Genomic DNA, 20,009 nt, shown 5'->3' with positions numbered 1-20,009 from the left:
CTCCCAGCAGTTGTGACATATTTTCTAGTAATAAATTAAGTCATCAATACCTATTTTTTTTTAATGCTGATGCCTAATTACTTAGAGCTTACTACCCACCCAACATTACTTATTGATACTTACATGTTTTTTTTCTATTGGGCAGACAAATGTTTATTAAGTATCTGCTATATTCCACCTGTGGCATAAATTTTGGTAAGCAATAAAAAATCCTTTTGCTCTGAAAAAAAGATAATAAACAATTAGAACATACACCCTGCTGCTGATGATCAAGAAGAATGAAATATGATTGTGAGACATAGAGCATTTTGGTAGAAGATTATTTGAGTCAGAATAATGAAGAAAGTCTTGTTTGATGAGGAGACAGTTGAACAGACTTAAGAGTCATGGATCAGGGAAGAGAGCATTCCAGGAAGAGAAATAGTAGGAACTAAACCTAAAGAGAGAGTACACTTGGAAATTTCAAGGAATATCAAGGAAGCCAGTGTTGCAAGAGGGCATGAGCAATGGGTGATGAGGTCAGAAACGTTGTTGGGTTGTTGTGGGTTGCTATACGCTCCTGAGAATTACAGAACACCATTGGAGGGGTTTGAATAGAAAAGTCACATTCTTATATCAGTTTTAAAAGAATTATTCTTAATGATGAATAGAGACTACAATATTAAAAAGCAAAAGTAGAAGTAAAGATCAATTTGGAAGCTGTTGTGATTTTCTTGGTGATAAAAAAATTGTAATTTGAAATATATCAAAAGTAGAAATGGTGAGAACTTAGTGGGCTTGTATTCATTTCATATATTTACCTAAGAGATATTGCTAATGGATTGATTAAGGTTGATGGGAGAAAGATGCCAATCAAAATTTACTTAAATTTTAGTTCTGAAAAACTGGAGTAATTAAATAGCAATTAGAGAATGGAAGAAGTTTGGAGAAAGATAATATTTTCAGGTATAAATAAAGAATTTATTTTTGTACACATTTAGCTTTAATATCTATAAGACATACAATTGGTAAACACTACTTCCACTGAATCCATTAAAAAAGAAAATTTTATAGTCACTATAAAAAGTCTCCTTTACTAGAAAATATTAACCTCAACAGATTTTACTGCACCTTAGGTTTAATAAAATTTAGATTATTATCCCTTATGTTCCTTAAAGAAGTAATAAACTAGTATTGATTTTCTGAAGAAGAAATGACATGAAAACATCTATTTCCTATTTGCTTTTTTGATTAATCTTAAGTTATATCATTAATTCAAAAGATATTTGAGTTTCATTATCTGTCTTGGTATTTAACTCATTCTACAGTGAAAAGTTAAAATTATATACATTTACATATTTTTCTTCTTTCGTAGTAACTTGTGAAACTGACAGCTTCTCACATGTCAATAGGTTTAAGTGAAATGTGCAAAGTTTATCTTGATTTCTAAGATGTACTACATCTTTTGCAAAACTTGATATCTCATGTCATCTCCTTATTTTCATTATTTCATTACATTGTATGTATTGTTATTGATAAATGGTGAGAAGATGAAGATGGTAAGTTGATATCATGTGCTAGTATAAAAAGTGTTAAATCTAGGATTGTTTTATAAGGGCTGGTCTATTACTGAATCATTTTACTTCATAATGACTTTGGTGTCATTCTAGTGAGGATCTAAACTCTCTCTAAGGAATATAAGATAGATGTATTTTAATTCGCTACCATTACACAATCAAATAACTTCTATGACTTACTGATATTCTGGTTATGAGAAGGTTAAAGTGATTATAAATAACGGATATACATTGTTAAAGGCTTGAAATATGAGGGAAAACTCATTTTATTCATTAAATTTGGCCCTCTACCCCATTTGTTAAAGCTATTCTAAATCTTAATATCAAAGGATGCATGTCCTCTTGGAGTATATATCTGGAAGACTGAAAAGCAGTGTCAGTTCTCAATAGTCTTTGTTGCTAAATAAGAAGGTCTACCTCCATCAGGAGTTCTAGATCTCAAGAAGCAGAAAAGACATGTTTGCATGCACTGAAGATATTCTTGAAAGTTTTGCTATTAACAGTGTGCTAGTTCAGCCATTCTAATTGCACATTGGTCACGCAACAGGATATGTCACAAACAGGAAGAAAAATATAACAGGATTCTATGGCCCTAACATATTTAGCCATTATCAATAGTTGACAAGCACAATCAGGTGCAAAGTATTTACAGCATCAAGTTGATTGCAAGAAATATAGAAAGTGCTGAAGGGTCAGGCCTTGTTACATCAAGCTAGTAGACCTTTGGTCCAGGTCTTCCCAAGGGCTAGGATTGTTAAGGAGTAGGAATTGGCTCTATGTCCAGGGGAAGCACATATGAATTCACTCTCTCAGATCTATCAATAGCCAAGTGATTAGAAAAGGGGATACATGTAACATGTGGACCCAGAGTATAGGAAAACCTTCAAATGGAGTGTTCTATCTTTATTAAAACTCAAAACAAGAGAAGGAAAAAGAAACAACAACATGGGTTCCCCTGGATATAATCTGCTATAAATAGGTAGTGGAGCTTTGTATTAAAGATGCAGGAGAAAATCAAATATTGAAACATTTACTAAGGGGATGGGAAAAATATGGAGCAAGTACATTAATAAATATTTATTTAGACATATAAGTAGAAGAAAGATGATAGACAGATAGATAATAAATAGTTAAACTCTGACAAAAAATCTACTCCATTCTGAGGGTAGATAAAGCGCAGTTTCTGCCCTTATCATATCACAAGTTGTATTGTGGCAGAGGAAGGATATATAAACAAGCAATTATAATAAATGTGCTATATAAATTGTTGGACCATTGCACAGTACATTATGAAATACGAGAAAGATTTATTTTACTCTAGGTTTCAGCTGCTAGTACATTTTTAAAAGCATGCCTCCTTGGAAATAATATATTTAAAGATAAGGGGAAACAACAAGTATGTTGTTGAAAAAGAATATATGAAGTAAAAGAGACTCAAATAAAGATATATTTTGAGGCTACTAAAAATTCAAAAGGAAAATGAGTCTCCATGGATTAGTGATACCAAAGAAAATTTGAGTGTATCTGCCAAAGTTCAAAGGAAACTAGGAAAATCATGGTAATAATTAGAATAGAAACTGCTGGCTGCAGTAGTCAGGGAATACAGATTGAGCCTATAAATACTTGGTGGAGATATAGGTAAAGCTATGGTAAGAGAACAAATCTAGAGTTTAATGACAATAAAGGCAAACTAGTGTATCCTTCATGTCAAGAAAGTAATAAAAAGTAAGCAGAAATGATAAACTAAACTAAATAAAAAATGGATAACATAAATTTATATAAATATAGTTTTACTAAAAGTAATAGTTACTATTGATCAACAAAAGGATGCTTATCTAAAGTTCAGTTTTCTGGATAATTTTTAAAATAAAAAAAACATTTAAAAACATGATATCATATTACCCATAAATGGGTAAAGAAATGGGACAAGCCTTTGACAAATTATTATATCCAAACAGTTAATAAACATACAAAATGCAATCAAAATCATTAGTTATCAGAATAAAATAAAGACTCCAGAAATTAACTCAAGGAAATATAGTTAATTCATTCTTGACAAAGTGAAAAGGCAATTCAATAGAGAATGGACATCTATTTCAACAAATTGTGCTAGAATAACTGGACGCCATTACACACAAAAAAAGTTTTTTAAAAGCCTTATATATGTGTTACACCTTACACAAATAACTAATGCTAAATATGTAGTAGACCACAGTATAAAATATCAAAATATATAATTTCCAGAAAGAAAACACAGGATAACACCTGTATGATCTTGGAGTTAGCAATGAAGTTTTGATATGTCAGCAAGAACATGATCTATAACAGAAAAAAGCAATAATAAATTGGAGTGGGTCAAAATTTAAATTTTGTTTTGTTAAAAGCATATTAATAAAATGAAGACAAGTCAAGATTGGGAGCAAACATTTGCAACCCACATATCTTATACAGCAGTTGTAGCTTAAATGCTTAAAATCCAATGACGAGAAAACATATACAATTTTTTTAAATGAGCAAAAGATCTATTTAGATACTTCATCAAAATATATGAAAAATTAGCACAGCACATGAAAAAATGCTCAACATTATTAGTCATTAAGGAACTGATATTTAATACAATAATGAGATACCCAAGTTACCACTCTAGTCCTACTGTAATAACTTCTTTTAAAAATCCTGACAATACCAACAAGAGCAACTCTTATTCATTGTGGCTGGGAATGGGAAACCATACAGCCACTTTGAAAAACAGTTTTTCAGTTTCCTCTAAAGTTTCAGTTCACTTACTGTATTAGTTAGGGTTCTCTAGTGAAACAGAATCAACAAGGAATATCTGTCGCTAGTAAGAGATTTATCAGAGTCTCTCATGCAGTCGTGGGGATGCACAAGCCCAGATTGTGCAGGCAGGCTACAACCAGTGACTCCGGTGAAAGTCCAGTGAAAGTTTTTGACGAGTTCTGGGAGATGTTGGCTGTCCAAAGATAAGCTGGGAAATTCTCTCTCAATTTTGGAATCACTTCCCCTTTTAAGGGATTCGACTGATTGGTTTAAGCGTCATTCACTGCTGATGGCAGTCTCCCTGACGTAATTATAACCAGCTATCTAAGATTTACCACTGCAGTAAAATCAATGGTGACTAAAGTTCATAAATACACTTGTATTACACTTCGCCCAGTGCTTGCTTGACAAAACAACTGGGCACAATTACCTGGCCGAGTTGACACAATAGCCTCACCATCACACTTCCTATGAAGCAATTACACACCTAGGTATTTACTCAAATGAAATGAAAACCTCTTTATTCTTTTTATTTTAAATGTATTGAAATATATCACTCATACTTAAACATACATAAACAATAAGTGTATAATAGTTGTGAACTTACAAACTAAACATATATAACATCAAACAAACACATATAACATCTCACCCTACCACCAAAAACTTGCATTGTTTATAAAACTTTTTAACTAATGATTAAAGAGCATTGTCAAAATATTACTATGAAACAAAGTAGTTATCCCCTAACCAGTCTGACTATTATTATCTTTATATCATTTATATATGAACATACATAAACAATTAAGTATATATTAAAAGTTGTGAACTTACAAAGCAAACATGCATAAAATCGTATAGAGGTCCCATACATCAACCCTCCACCAACACCTTGCATTGTCATGAGACTTTTGTTACAAAATGTGAAAGAACACTGTCAAAATCTTACTACTAATCATAGTCCTTATCTTACATTTGGTGTGTTTTTCCCCCAACCAACCCTATTATTATCTTTTAAATATATTTTTTTTTATGAAAGAAGTTGCAAACTTATAGAACAGTCATGCCCATACGCAGAATTCTCACACCACATCCCTCCATCAACACACCAAAATGTGGTATGTCATTTGCTACAGATAAAATAAGATCATCTGATTGTTACCATGTCCATAGTGTACATTTGGCTCACATTTTCCATACTGCCTCAGTATCAACACAGTACATCCTTTGCATAGATGCAAGAATATTATATTATTACTACTAACCATAGTCCATAGGTCACTCCAGCTGTATGTTTCCCATGCTTCTCAACATTCCCAACACCCTGCAGTAGTGATAGACATTTGTTCTAGCAAACAAAGGACACTCTTGCATCTGTACCATCAACCACAATTCTCACCCACCTCTTGGTTTACTGTGCTATCCAGTTCCTAGATTATTCTCAAGCATTCTATCAATTGGCATTTACATAACTAGACTGCCATTTTCAGTCACATTCCCATTTATAAGCTAGGTGTTACTGTGTGTTAACATCCACTCTACACATTTCCACAATTTTACAGTAAAGCTAATTAAAACTTCTACACACACTAAACATCAGTAGTCCACTCAGTCCTTCTCTTATCTCCTTTAAGAATCCACCACCTACCACCAGGACTTAAGGATATTTTCCAATAATTTCTTCTAGAAATTTTATGGTTCTTGCTTTTATTTTTAGTTTTTTGATCCATTTTAAGTTAATTTTTGGATAAGGTGTGAGATAGGGGTCCTCTTTTCTTCTTTCAGCTCTGAACATTCAATGTTTTCAGCACCATTTGTTGACTGGGTTGTACTGCCTGAGCTGTGTGAGTTTGACAGGCTAGTCAAAAATCACTTGACCATACCCTGTAAGGGTCTGTTTCTGAACCATAAATTGGTTCCATTGGTCTATGGCCTCTGTCTTTAGGCAAGCACCACGTTGTTTTTACCACTATAAGTAGGTATTATGATTTAAAATCTGGAGATGAGGGTTCACTTTTCCTTTTTATGATGTTTCTGGCTATTCAGGACTCCTTACCCTTCAAAATAAATTTAATGATTGTGTTTTCATTTTTTTCTTTAATGCTGGTGTTATTTTTATTGGGGTTGCATTAAATCTGTATATCAATTAGAATAAAATTGACATCTTAATGACATTTAGTCTTCCAATCCATGAGCATGGAATGTTCTTCCAGTTATTCAGGGCTTTCTTGATTTGTTTTAACACTGAGTTGCAGTTTTCTGAATACAAGTGCTTACATCATTGGTTAAATTTATTCCTGACTATTTGAGTTTTATCTGTCATATTTTATTTTCACCACTCTTTTGAGAGTTTTAGTTACTTTTATTGCTATAATCTTCATTTCTAGGCTCTCTTCTAGTCCTCTTTCTCCTGTCTTTTCTTTTCAGGCTCTAGCACACCCTTTAGTATTTCCTGAAAATCTGGTCTCTTGCTGAAAAATTCTCTCAGTTTCTGTTTATCTGTGAATACTCTAATCTTGCCCTCATTTTTGAAAGACAGTCTTGCTAGATATAAGATTCTTGGCTAGAAGTTTTTCTCTTGTAGTATCTTAAATATATCAGACTACTGTCTTCTTGCCTCCATGGTTTCTGGTGAGAAATCAGCACATAATCTTATTGGATATCCCTTATATGTTATGCATTGTTTTTCTTTTGCTAGTCTCAGAATTCTCTTTGTCTTTGGAATTTGACATTCTAATGAGTACATGTCCTGGAGTTGGTCTATTTGGATTTTTTTGGATGCTTCTTGTACAGGGATATCTATGTTATTTAATAGGGTTGGGAAATTTTCTACCATTATTTCTTTAAATATTCCTTCTGCTCCTTTTCCTTTCTCTTCTCCTTCTGGGACACCCATGACCCATATGTTTGCACACCTTTTGCTGTCATTTAGTTCCCTGAGAGCTTGTTCAATTTTTTCCATTCTTTCCTTCATCTGTTCTTTTATATGTTCACTTTCAGAGACCATTTGTTCAAGCTCAGCAATCCATTCTTCTGTCTCCTCAAATCTGCTATTATGATTCCAGTGTTTTCTTAATTTCACTGATTGCACCTTTCATTCCCATAAGATCTGCTGTTTTTCTATGTATGCTTTCAAATTCTTCTTTGTGCTCATCCAATGTCTTCTTAATATCTTAATCTCTTTAGCCATCTCATTGAATTTATTTAGGAGATTTGTTTGAACATCTGTGATTAGTTGTCTCAACTCCTTTATGTCATCTGGAAGCTCATTTTGTTCCTTTAACTGGTTCATAGCTTCCTGTTTCTTGGTGTGGATTGTAATTCTTTGTTCATGTCTTCATATCTAGCTTCATAGAATATTTATTCTAGGTGCAGTTTTTCTCTTTAGTTTAGGGCTTGCTATCATTTCTCCCTTGTTGGTTTTGCAGTAGGAGCCAAGCATGTACTTGGTGCTTTAAGCTGCGGAGGCTCAAACTGCCCTCATTGCACCAGGGACCAATGAAGCTTCTTCCATTTTCTCCTTTGCCAGGGGTAGGGACAGATTCACAGCTATGTGGAATAATCCACATGCAAGCCTAGACTGTACTTGCCCAGAGAGACTAATAAAGCTTCACATCCCTTTCTCCCCTGCCTGAGGCAGGAATGGAGCTGCAGGTGTGGGCAGCAATCTATGCAGTGTGGGTCCAAGATGACCACAGTTGCCCTCGTAGACTTCTGGTTTTCAATCTATGGCAGTCAAAGTTACCTTCAGTTACCTATATAGGCTGGTGCAGGGCTCCTCAGCCTCCTCCCCGCCAGAGGCGGGGCTGAAGCCTAGGCAGGCTGCAGGCTGATCTGCATGAAAGAAACTGGTTCCTGACAACACTGAGAGTTTCAGTTAGCCCAGCTTCCCCTCGGACTGGGGGCAGAGTCAGAATGGCAGCTACTGGCCTCTTTCTGACCTGGGCTTGTTCACACCCCCCTATTCCCAGGGTTATCTCTTAGCCAGCCAAGTCTACCAATCAGTAGCTGAAATCGGCAGCCAACCATCTCCTCCTTCCCTGTTTCTGGGGATTGGAGCTTCCAATTCCCATCACAGAGCAGCTCCTGGGGCAACTCATACCACCAGAGTAGGATGGTCACTGGCCTCTGTGGCTTGGCCAGTAATTTCCTGGAGAGGCTGGTGCAGGTCCTGCAGCTTCCTTCCTGGCTGGAGGTGGCACCAGGGCCTAGACTAGACCTGCAATATGATCTGAATGGAAAGAAGCTGGTCTCCACCAGCATTGGGGTTTTCAGTCCTCCCCGCTTCCCCTCGTGCCAGGTGTGGAGTTAAGATGGAAGGTCCTGGACTCTTTCTGACTTGGACAGGCTCAAACTCTAGCTGTTTTCAGAATTATACTGTAGCCCACTGAGTTTCCTCAACAATAGCTGAAATTGGTGCCCAACTGTCTCTTCCTCCCCTATTTTGGGGAAGTGGTGCTTTTGATTCCAGCCATGGAACAGCCCCCATGGTGGCTTGTGCCTCCAGTGGAGGATGGGCACCAGCCTCCACAACGTGGAGTGCTCTACTTACCAGTCTTCTTGGCTGAAGGGCAGTCTCCTCTTTCCACTCCAAAAATGTTGTAGGATGCCCTTCTGGTCTCCTGGAGCACCCAAACAGGTGCTTCAGCTAGCTCCAGAGAGCCCTGGAACAGGAGCTGACTCTAGGAGCTCCTTACTTGGCTGCCATCTTGCTGATTGTCCTCTCTCTCTCTTTTTTAAATCTCTAAGGTCTACTTGTTTCTATTTCTTATTCTATAGTGATACAGACACACTTCTTCCACATGGCAGGAAAGACAGTTGCTGACAGCTCCAAGCTCACCTCTTTGCAGCTTACCATCTTTTAGGAAGGGAGGCTCTCCCCATGACCCCAGATCAAACCTTTTTATTATTATTTTTAACAATTGTACTCATTATTGCCCCAAACATAACATAGTCCGTGTATCATTCAGTAGGTGAAGAGTGAAACACACCAGTATATATCTGTATAGTGGAATACTACTCAAGAGTGTAAAAAATAAAAAATAAAAAACATACCAAACTATTGATGCATGCAACAGTATAGATGAGTCTCTAATGCATTTTACTACATAAAAAAGCCAGGCTCTAAAGGCTGTATATTTTATTATTACATTTATATGATATTCTGGAAAAGGCAAACTTTAGGAATTGATAACTGTCCAATAAGAGATGGCGTAGGGAGTAAATTCAAGATGGCGGCACAAGTTACTCTTGGGAACAATGGAATTATTCTGCATACTACTGTGATGGTGGATACAAGCAAAGCGATCAGAGAAACACAAATTAAAATTTAATGATAATCTAACACATATTCAATAGATTGGCTAAAATTAAATAAGCCAATAAACAAATAAAAAGACAATGTTATGTGGGTTTGAAAATGTGGCACCTGGGCTTTAAAATCTTGTCAGTGGGATGGTTAACTGGTACAGCTGCTTGGGAAAAATTTTGGCAGTAATTTCTGAATTCATTGCATGCACACTATGATACAGAACTTCCACTCATATATAAGCAATTTCCAGTTATTTACATAAGAATTTGTGTATGTGTGTGTGTGTATACATTTTTTTTCTCTCTTTCCAAAGTTTCATTATACATAGTTCTCCAAAACCGGAAACACCACAAATTTTCAGTAACATTAGAAGAAATGTATACTTTGGGGTATATTCTTAGAATGGGATAACAGATGCCATTGGTTTAAAAAAATGTATTCTAATACATAACTGTCACAATTACAATGCTATGTGAAGGAAGTCAGACATGAAAAGTACATATTGCATTATTCTGTTTACCTAAAATTCAAAAGGGGAAAGAATAATCTGGGTGTCTATTAGTTTTCTATTGCTACTGTAGCCAATTACCACAAAACTAATTGCTTAAAATCACAGATTTATTCTCTTACAGTTTTAGAGGTCACAAATCTGAAATTGGTCCCACTGGTCTAAAACCAGTTGTCACCAGGGCAGCAGTCCTTCTGGAGGATCTAGAGGGAGGATATGTACCCTTGGATCATGGCCCCCTCCATTTTCAAAGCCAGCAATCAAATCTCCCCATCTATTTCTATTGTCACAGCTCTGATTCCGACACTTCTGCCCCCTTCTTTCATGGATAAGGACCATTGTGATTATATTGGGCCAACCTAAATAATTAAAAGTATTTCCCTTATTTAAATTCAACAGTCAAGCAACCTTAATCTTATCTACAAACTTAATCTCCCTTGCCATGAAAGTAACATATTCACAGATTCCAGGGATTAGAACATGGACATCTTTGGGGTCAATATTCTGTTTGGATAGAAGATAGAGTATTTGGTCATATTTTCAGGCAAGTTATGACCTCTTGTATTCACTAGAGATGTTTGTGGTTTCTAGTCATGTACTGTATCTTGACCTATATAGGCATAAAGTACCCTTTCGGTAGATGGGCAGGGAGAGATTTCAAAACTTCAAACACTGAGGCAGGGCACGCGGCCGTTTGGTTAACACAATTGGCAAACTCTGTGCCTTGAGATGTCTCGTCTCACACTGAGTGAATATATGGAGCAGGTAGTCTTTCGCCCCCCTGTCGCTCCCGCCTCCCACGGCTGCCTCCCTTCTCACTTCCCCTGTTCTGCAAGGCCGCAGAGGTTTCGGTTCCCCTCCTCCCACAGCTCGCTCGCACGCGCAGCACCAGACCCCCTCCCCCTTCAGCTCGCACGCACAACCCCCGACCTCCCCCTGGTCCCTCATAACCAATCAGCAACCTTCCTCCCGTTCACTGCCTTATATGGTAAAACCCTGTACCAGCTATCACCTTAGCCTATATAAGCTCTTGTAACCCTGAATAAATTGGACTTGCACCATCCGCCTTGCTCTCTGCGGTCGTCCTTCACGTCGCTGTGCGTCCTCAGCTCCTGCTCCGCCACTCCGCGGACCCGCCGCGCCGGGAGATTTCCACCCGCAAAACACCACATTCACAATTTTGTACAGATTTTATTAATATATTAAACTTCAATATATAAGCAGACTTAGCCCAGTGGTTAGGGCATCCATCTACCATATGGGAGGTCCACGGTTCAAACCCCGGGCCTCCTTGACCTGTGTGGAGCTGGCCCATGTACAGTGCTGATGTGTGCAAGGAGTGCCGTGCTACGAATGGGTGTCCCCCCGCGTAGGGGAGCCCCACGTGCAAGGAGTGCAACCCATAAGGAGAGCCACCCAGTGCAAAACAAAGTTCAACCTGCCCAAGAATGGAGCTGCACACACAGAGAGCTGACACAACAAGATGACTCAACAAAAAAATCACACAGATTCCCATGCAGCTGACAACAACAGAAGCAGACAAAAAGAACATGCAGCAAATGGACACAGAGAACAGACAACTGGGGAAGGGTGGGAGAGGGAGAGAAATAAATTTAAAAAATCTTAAAAAATATATATATATATAATATAAAATGAGGAACAGGATATATAAAGAGATTTTTATTGTAAGTGCAATGCAATATTATAAACATACTGTGATTAAATGTGTTATTTTAAGAAATATAGATTATCAAAAAATTTTCCAAAAGGAGTAGGCTTTTTAAATTATCTTTCCAAAATGGCTTGGTGAACAAACAATGGAGGTGGTAGAGACTTTCTTATTTCAGGGAAAGATATTTTCTATGGTACTTTGATTTCCAGAACTTTTAAAGAGCATAAATGTATTCAAATGTATTTATTTATTTATTTTTAATTTTATTTATTTTTTGTCTTTATTACTTTTTTTAATGTTAGATTAAAAAAATTTGAGGTCCACATATACTTCCTACTTTTCCCATATCAACAACCTACTCCATCATCATGGAACCTTCATTGCACTTGGTGAACACATCTCTGAGCACCACTGCACCACATGGACAATGGTCAAAACTATATTCTACACTCTCCCCCAGTCCACCCAATGGGCTATGGCAGGACAGACAATGTCCAGCAACTGTCCCTGCAGTACCACCCAGAACAATTCCAAGACCCAAAAATGCCCTCACATCACATATCCTCTTCCCTCTCCCTACCCACAGCAGCTACTGTGGCCACCCTCTCCTCATCAATGCTACATTTTCCTCCATACTAATCACAATAGTTCCAGAATAGAATATCAGCAAGTCCACTCTAATCCATACTCTGTTCCTCCATCCTGTGGACCCTGGGGTGGTTATGTCCACTCCACCTATATACGAAGAGGGGCCTTAGATTCCACTTGGATGATGGATGCAATTCTCCTGCTTGCAGTTGTAGGTACTCTTGGCTCCCTGGTGTGGTGATGGCCCTTCTTCACCTCCCTGTTAGCTGGCTGGGTAAGTCCAATAAACCAGACAGTGGGAGTTGCAAGTCTGTTGAGGCTCAGGGCCTGGCTATCACATGGACAGTCCAGAGATTCAGGTCCCCTGAGCATACACCAAATCCCAGTGCCAACCACAGCTCTGGTAAAAGTAACAGGAGAGGCTTGTGAGCAAATATCACATCTCAGTCTAAGTCCATCACACTCAAGAACACAAACTCCAAAGTATAGCCAAATGACATGGCACTTAATCCATCTGCCATGACCATAGAGCCTGTGGATCTCTGTAGCCCTCAGATCTAATACCTGAGCTTGTATCTACTTTGTCTGTCTCTGGGATCCTGCTGAGGTGTGTGTAAGGGCCACCCCTCTGATGATTTACCAACTCGTTTTTGGAGACTCATAGTCATATAAACTCATTTGTCCTTTCCATTTCCCCCTTTTATTCCAGATCAAAAAGCATTTTTTAACAACTGATATTACACATAGACTGAGATATTCTGCTGGTCTGAGTTGACCCTTTCATTCAAGGTTGTTTTCTAGTTACATCATCAGCTGGTACTTGGTAGTAATCCCTTGGCACCAGGGAGGCTCATCCCCAGGAGTCATGTCCCATGCTCAAGGGAAGGCAAGGCATTTACGTGCTGAGTTTGGCTTAGAGAGTGTCCACATTTGAGCAACATGGAGGTTCTCAGGAGGTAACTCTTAGGCACGCTGCAGTTGTAGGCCTAATTTTTATTTCAGGTGCATAGACTCACAAGCAGTCCCTAGTATCAAGGGCTCATTGTTGGACCATCCTTCTTTATTGGTCTTAGCCATTACACTTGGGGAATTGTTGCTGTTCTATTGGGAAATGTGATAGAGCTCCCCCGGCTAGGAACTCAGCACTCCCTCAGTTGTCATTTTTAACTGTAAAATAAACTATGAAAATATCCAAACTATTTTTTTATTTTTATTTTTCATTTTTTTCTTTATTTTCTTTTAAATGTTACATTAAAAAAAATATGAGGTCTCCATATAACTCCCACCCCATACATACCACCCCTCCCACATCAACAAACTCTTCCATCATTGTGGCACATACACTGCACCCAGCGAATACATTCTGGAGAACCATTCCAGCACATGGACAGTGGTACACATTGTAGTCCACACTCTCCCCCAGTCCAGCGAGTGAGCCATGGCAAGACACAATTTCCAGCATCCATCCCTGCAGCACCACTTAGGACAAATCCAAATCCTGAAAATGTCCCCACACCATATCTCTTCTTCCCTCTTTTGTACCCTGTATACATGCCCTAGAGAACTCCCTCCCAACCATGTGCCCCCTATTAATACCATCCCACACCAGTATTCCTCCCCTGCCATAGCTGAAACTCTCTGTGGTCCAAAACTTCTTCCAAAATGAAGCCAAATATATTTTCAGGTTCCATTAATAGTAAAACAGAATATAGTGATGGGTTTAAAAGTTAGATATAGAATACATACTAATTTAGAAAAAATTAAAGTAAAAATAAATTGGGGTATTAAAAATGAAAAAATTGAAAAAGCTTTGTTTTTGATGTTTTGCTTTCCATCACTGCAATAAGTGTTGCCCTGTATGCATAGTGGCAAGGCAACTTCTTCCATCTCTTCCTCAGTGTCTATGCCCTTTCCTTTCTTTTTCTTTTTTCTAAATATTGGGCTTGCCTTCACAAAAGTTTTAGGTCACAGTAATTCAAATATGCAATGTACAGTACTTCCACATACCCAACATCAAACACTTTATCCCTTCTCCAGCAAATTTGCTGCAATTGATATACAGATATTGCAATAAGAGCTTTCAAACATGGTTACACTTGGGTTTACATTACGGTTTATATTTTAGACAATACAATTTTCTAAATTTTTAGTTATCTTATGTTTTACATTATGATTTACATTTTAGCCTATAGACCCCTATATATTTTAGGTGTAATTTAACATGTCCTATATCCATCCTTGAATAATCTTGTGGAACACTTCAATTGCCCCACGGTTACACAGATTCCATCTGTTCAATACCTCTTTCCCCCTCCCCTCAGGTGAAAAAAATATCACTTGAGAATCTCATAAGGTGTAAAAACTGAAAAAAAAATGCTACACTAGATATTTTGGAATAGTAAGGTCACAGTCTCAAAATAAATTTGTTTAAATGAATTATGGACCATAGAGAAAATACAGTACAATGGTCAGTCAAGATAGTGAAACGTTGTGATCTCTCATACTGTACATAATTATAAAATGAAAATGGTATATCATTGGGAAGCAGAATTATGAATTATTTGTTTACATTTTATTTATCTATATTTTCTCTACATTCATAAAATATGGATTTCAATCTGAAAACCAACTGACTTTTTAAAATGTGTACACCTTTATATGCACATACATGTTCATGTATATATGCACATAGAGTTGAAAATAGAGATGCTTGTGTATTTACATACATATATCCATATATATTAATTAATATTTCTAATTTTTCTTCATAATTTTTCTTCATAATTAGTGGCACCTTGCATAGCATATACCTATAGCATATACCTAGTTTTTATTTCTAAACTGAGATGCTCCATGTGGGTAAGGTCTTTGTTTTATTTATTTATGTAGGACAGTATCCACTTCTTTTATTGAGAAGGAAGACTTTAACTCTTTTTATTCAAAGCTAAAATAATAATCATAGATGTAGACAATATTATGGAATGTACAAAAAATTTCCAAGATCACGGGGATTTATTAATGCAACAGGATTCAAGTCCTATTATGCAAATAAAGCAATTATATTTCCATATACTGATGACAAACAAATGGAAATTAAGATCTGAAACACCTTTTACAATAGCAACAAAAGCATGATATGTTTAGGGATAAATTTAATAAAAATGTGCAGGAACTGAACTCTGAAAATTCAAAACATTGCTAGAAAAAAATTAAAGGAAACCTAAATAAATGGAGTAATATACCATATTCATGGTTCAGAATACTTGATATTTTTACAATGTCAGTTTTCCCAAATGGATCTGTAGAATCAATCCCAACCAAATGAATTGGAATCAAGAATGTTAAATGTAAACAAAAATATCTATGTTTAGATAGTGACATAAGAGATACAATTGACAAGAACTCATCCAAAAGAGAGAAATGATTCTTTATAGTTCTATAAGAAAAAGACAACCCAAAAGAAAAATGTACAAAAGACTTGAACACACTTCAAAACAAAGAATATCCAAATCACAAATAATTGGCTGAAAAGATGCTTAATGTCATGAATCATCAGGAAATTTCAAATGTCAGCCTCAATGAAATACCACTATACACCCAGCAGAATTACTAAGTTTGTGTTTAATAATGACAAGATTCAATGAAGAAATAGAACAGCTGGAACTTTTATAACACTGTTGCAACCATTTTGGAAAGCATTTCAGCATTATCTGATAGAGTTAAATAAAGGCATATTTATGATCCAGTAATTTGAATCCAAAAATAACTTAGGCACATGTACACCAAAAACCATGTACACAAATAATCACAGGCATTTTTTATAGTAGTCAAAAACTACAAACAATCTAAATGCCCATCACCATTAGGATGAAAATTAAAAGTTGTACTAATGTATGCAATTGATCGCTCCGTAGAAATGAAAATCAAAGGACTATAGCTACATGAAACAATTTGGATGATCCTCAGATGTCTAAAATTAAACAAAAGAAACCAACATGAAATGTACACAATTCCATATACATTAAACTTGAAAAAATAGGCAAGCAAAACTAAGCATTTATTTAGAGATGCATGGTAAAATGGTAAAATCGTAAAGAAAACAAGAAAGTAATTACCATAAAACTGAGAGCAAGAGTGAATTCTAATGAGAAGGATAAGTGTGATTAGAAGTGGACACAGAGGAGCTTCTGAAGTGCTGACAATACTCTATTTCTTTACCTGCATAATATGCTACATGAATAACTTATATAATCATTATCACTTTGTGATAATGAGCTGTACTCCATTATTTTGTCTACTTTATAGTGATATTTAACAAAAATATGGCTGAAAGAAACGGAGCTTTGCTAGAAAACAAGAAAAGAAACAAGCTGAGAAAATACTTGCAGTAAATAAAACAAACAAGGAATTGATGTATTTGCATGTCACATGTTCATACTTTAAGTGAAAAGTAAACAAAGTATAAAAGAATATATAGGATATGCTACCTTCTGTGTAAGAAATAAAGGGAAATAAGAAAATACCTTTCATTTGTACAAATAGAAATATGAGTAATGTAATTAGATTGGTAACCTTGTGTAGGTGGGTAAGATTGGGATGGAAAAAACAGGAAAAAAAGGTGGGGGTAGGGAAGGGTATGATATTTCTCAAAATCTTTTTGGTTAGTTTTGGCGTTCAGAAACATGTTAAAATTTCACACACTAAAAAAAACAACAAAAAACAGAAAGAGTGAAAAAAATAATTTCAAAATAGAAACAAATGATCTGAACCATCCAATAAATTAGTAAAATGGCCACATTTAAGGGGTAATTGAAAAATAACAAGGTATCTGATCTATGTAACATCAGGCTGAAGAGGAAAATAACTGAAGGTAATTATTTACCTCTACTTGAGGCTACTTTTTTGCAGAGGTACAGCTTAGCAATTCCTAAACTACTTTTTGTCTATTTTAGGAGTAAGCAAATAAGTATATTGTGGATAATGGGGGACAGAATTCTCATCAGTGGAAGAAGGAATTAGCAATACGGAAGAGAGAAGAGCTATTTTGAGGCTCTGTAAATACTCTTCAAACTTTGATACACTAGTTTGCAGTTATTGATAATTCTTGCCTGAATCATTTATTACTATAATGGATGCCAAAAGGTGATTTTTAAATTCCATCACTCCGGTGTTTATTAGATGACTTTCTGCTAATAAGGAACAACTTTCTCTTCTTGTCTTTATTTACTTGAGGACTCATGAGTTCTATCTTTTTTTAACTTTTATTTTGAAATAACTTCAAACTTACATGAAAGTTGCAAAAATAAAACAAAAACAATATGTAGAACTCTAACATACTCCCCATCCAGATACCCAAATTAACCAACTATTAGCATTTTGCCACACTTGCTGTATCTATCTTTTTAAACATTTGACAGTACGTTGCATGCATCATGCTTCTCTAAGACCTAACACTTCCATGTATATTTCTTAAGAACAAAGATATTCACTTTTGTAACCTGCTTAAGTACGGCTATGAAGTTTAAAATATTTAGCATTGATTTAAAGCATACAGTCCATATTTCACTTTTTTCAGTTATCCCAATAATGTCATTTTGAGCATTTTCTCCTCCATTATTAGTTCCAGTCTAGGACCATGCATTGCATTTAATTGTCAGTCTCCTTAGACTCACTTTTAAAAATTTTAATTGTAGTCACATATATACAACACAAAATTTCCCATCTTATCCATTCCCAAGCATAGTATTTAATAACATTAATTATACTCAAAATGTTGTGCTACTATCACCACTACCATTAACAAGTTTTTAAAACAGAAACCCTCCATTCTTTACGAATTAACCTATTATAAACCCATTATAAGTAGGATCTTTTGATGAGACTACTTCAGTTAAATTGTGACCCACCTCATTCAGGATGGGTCTTAATCCTATTACTGGAGTTCCCTATAAACAGAATGAATACACAGAGAGAAAGAAAGCCACAGAACAAAGAAGCTGAAATCAAAGAAATCTGGAAGAGAAGGGAGAGGCCAGCAGATGCCACCATGTGCCTTGCTATGAGGTAGAGGAAACTTGCCAGCAGCCAGTCTTTGGGAAGAAAGAAACCCCTTGATGATTCCTTGCTTTGGATATTTCCTCAGCTTCAAACTGTGAGGTAATAAACTTTCATTGTTCACGCTGAACCATTCATAGTTTTTGCTATACGCAATCTTGGATTCTAAAACATCCCCTTCCCCCTTCCTGGTAATTTGTATTCTGTTCTCTCTCTGTGAATTTGTATATTCTCTTATTTCATATGAGTAGAATTATATAATATACGTCCTCTTGCATCTGTCTTCTTTAATATAACTTCAACTTTCATCCATGTAGCAGCATGTATTAGAACTTCCATTTTATAGCTGAATAATATTTCACTGTATGTCTATACTGCATTTGTTTATTCATTCATCTGTTGATGGACATGATACTTTTCCATCTTTTTACAAAAGATACATAAAACATGTTCATACAGAAAACATGATGGGCATAACCTCCTTTCTTTAAGAACAAGTACATTTCCTACAATTGAGAGGACTGTTGCAAAATATTTTAAAGCTCAAGAGCCTGCCACAGAAATGAGGTATGATAATGGACAAGAGGATTCTTGATCGCACTCACTGGAGTCTCATCCATTTCTCAGGGGGCCTTTAGTACTCACTATCTGTTCAACAGTCTTTGTGTTCTCCTTTCCCTCAGATTTTACAGTTTCTGGTGTAGGTTCTGCCTCTTTCTTCATCTGATCCACTGCACAAATTTGAATGGAAATTTTTGCCTAGGGTGTAAGAGTAAAGAATCCATTCATTACCTTTGGAAAATAGAGCTTGGTTCTTCTTTCTTTGTGGCTTTAAGTTTGATTTTATCTTGCTTTTCCTGATCTTTGAAGTGCCAGCAATATCCTTTGTAGGAGATGATATCAACAATATGACATAGCTTTATCAAAAGCTGACAGAATAGTATGCACCGCAGTAAGCACTCTGGAGTTTATAACTAATCCCAAGTCCAGTGCCTGATACATCACACTCCATCAATGCTATATTAAGTGGTTATTGGAATAACTTGGGTAAGGAACTGCTGCTGTTGCATTTGAACAATAAAAAGAATGGGCGCTTGAGCATGTAAAAGGATGTATTCCACTCCAAACATCTGATTAGAATGTTCTAATGTTAGTCTACATTTTGACTACTTCAATATTACACATCCGGTCATAAAAAAAGATTGCTTCATTCTGAGAAGAAATCCAAGATACTGTTACTGTTCAAAATGGGGATCCAAGTACTGATAACCCAATAGATTCCCAGTAGATAATCTTGGTTATCCACCACCACCATAATTCCAAAACCATTCCAGTATCCACCTTTAAAACAATAAATTCCGAAGTTATGGTATCCATGCATATTAGCATTTGCATTTTATTTAAGTATTCATTGTTTACTGTTAACATTTAATGATCATTTTAATGTACTTACACTTTTAATTAAGTATGTATTCTATAAAACTATAGCTTTCATTGTATGAAATGTTATATTTCTTCATAATTATTTTTTCGGATATAAGC

General features: G+C 36.1%; 1 pseudogene; it reads right to left on the bottom strand.

Annotated features, from left to right (window-relative positions):
- Positions 1–19,146: 19,146 nt before the first annotated feature.
- LOC101415410 (mediator of RNA polymerase II transcription subunit 6 pseudogene) lies at positions 19,147–19,782 on the bottom strand (annotated as a pseudogene).
- Between the last annotated feature and the right edge of the window lie 227 nt (positions 19,783–20,009).

Source organism: Dasypus novemcinctus, chromosome 2 (assembly GCF_030445035.2).
Source record: "Dasypus novemcinctus isolate mDasNov1 chromosome 2, mDasNov1.1.hap2, whole genome shotgun sequence".
Classification (NCBI taxonomy): domain Eukaryota; kingdom Metazoa; phylum Chordata; class Mammalia; order Cingulata; family Dasypodidae; genus Dasypus; species Dasypus novemcinctus.
The sequence above is the reverse complement of the archived record's forward strand: the minus strand, read 5'-3'. Positions and strand labels throughout refer to the sequence as shown.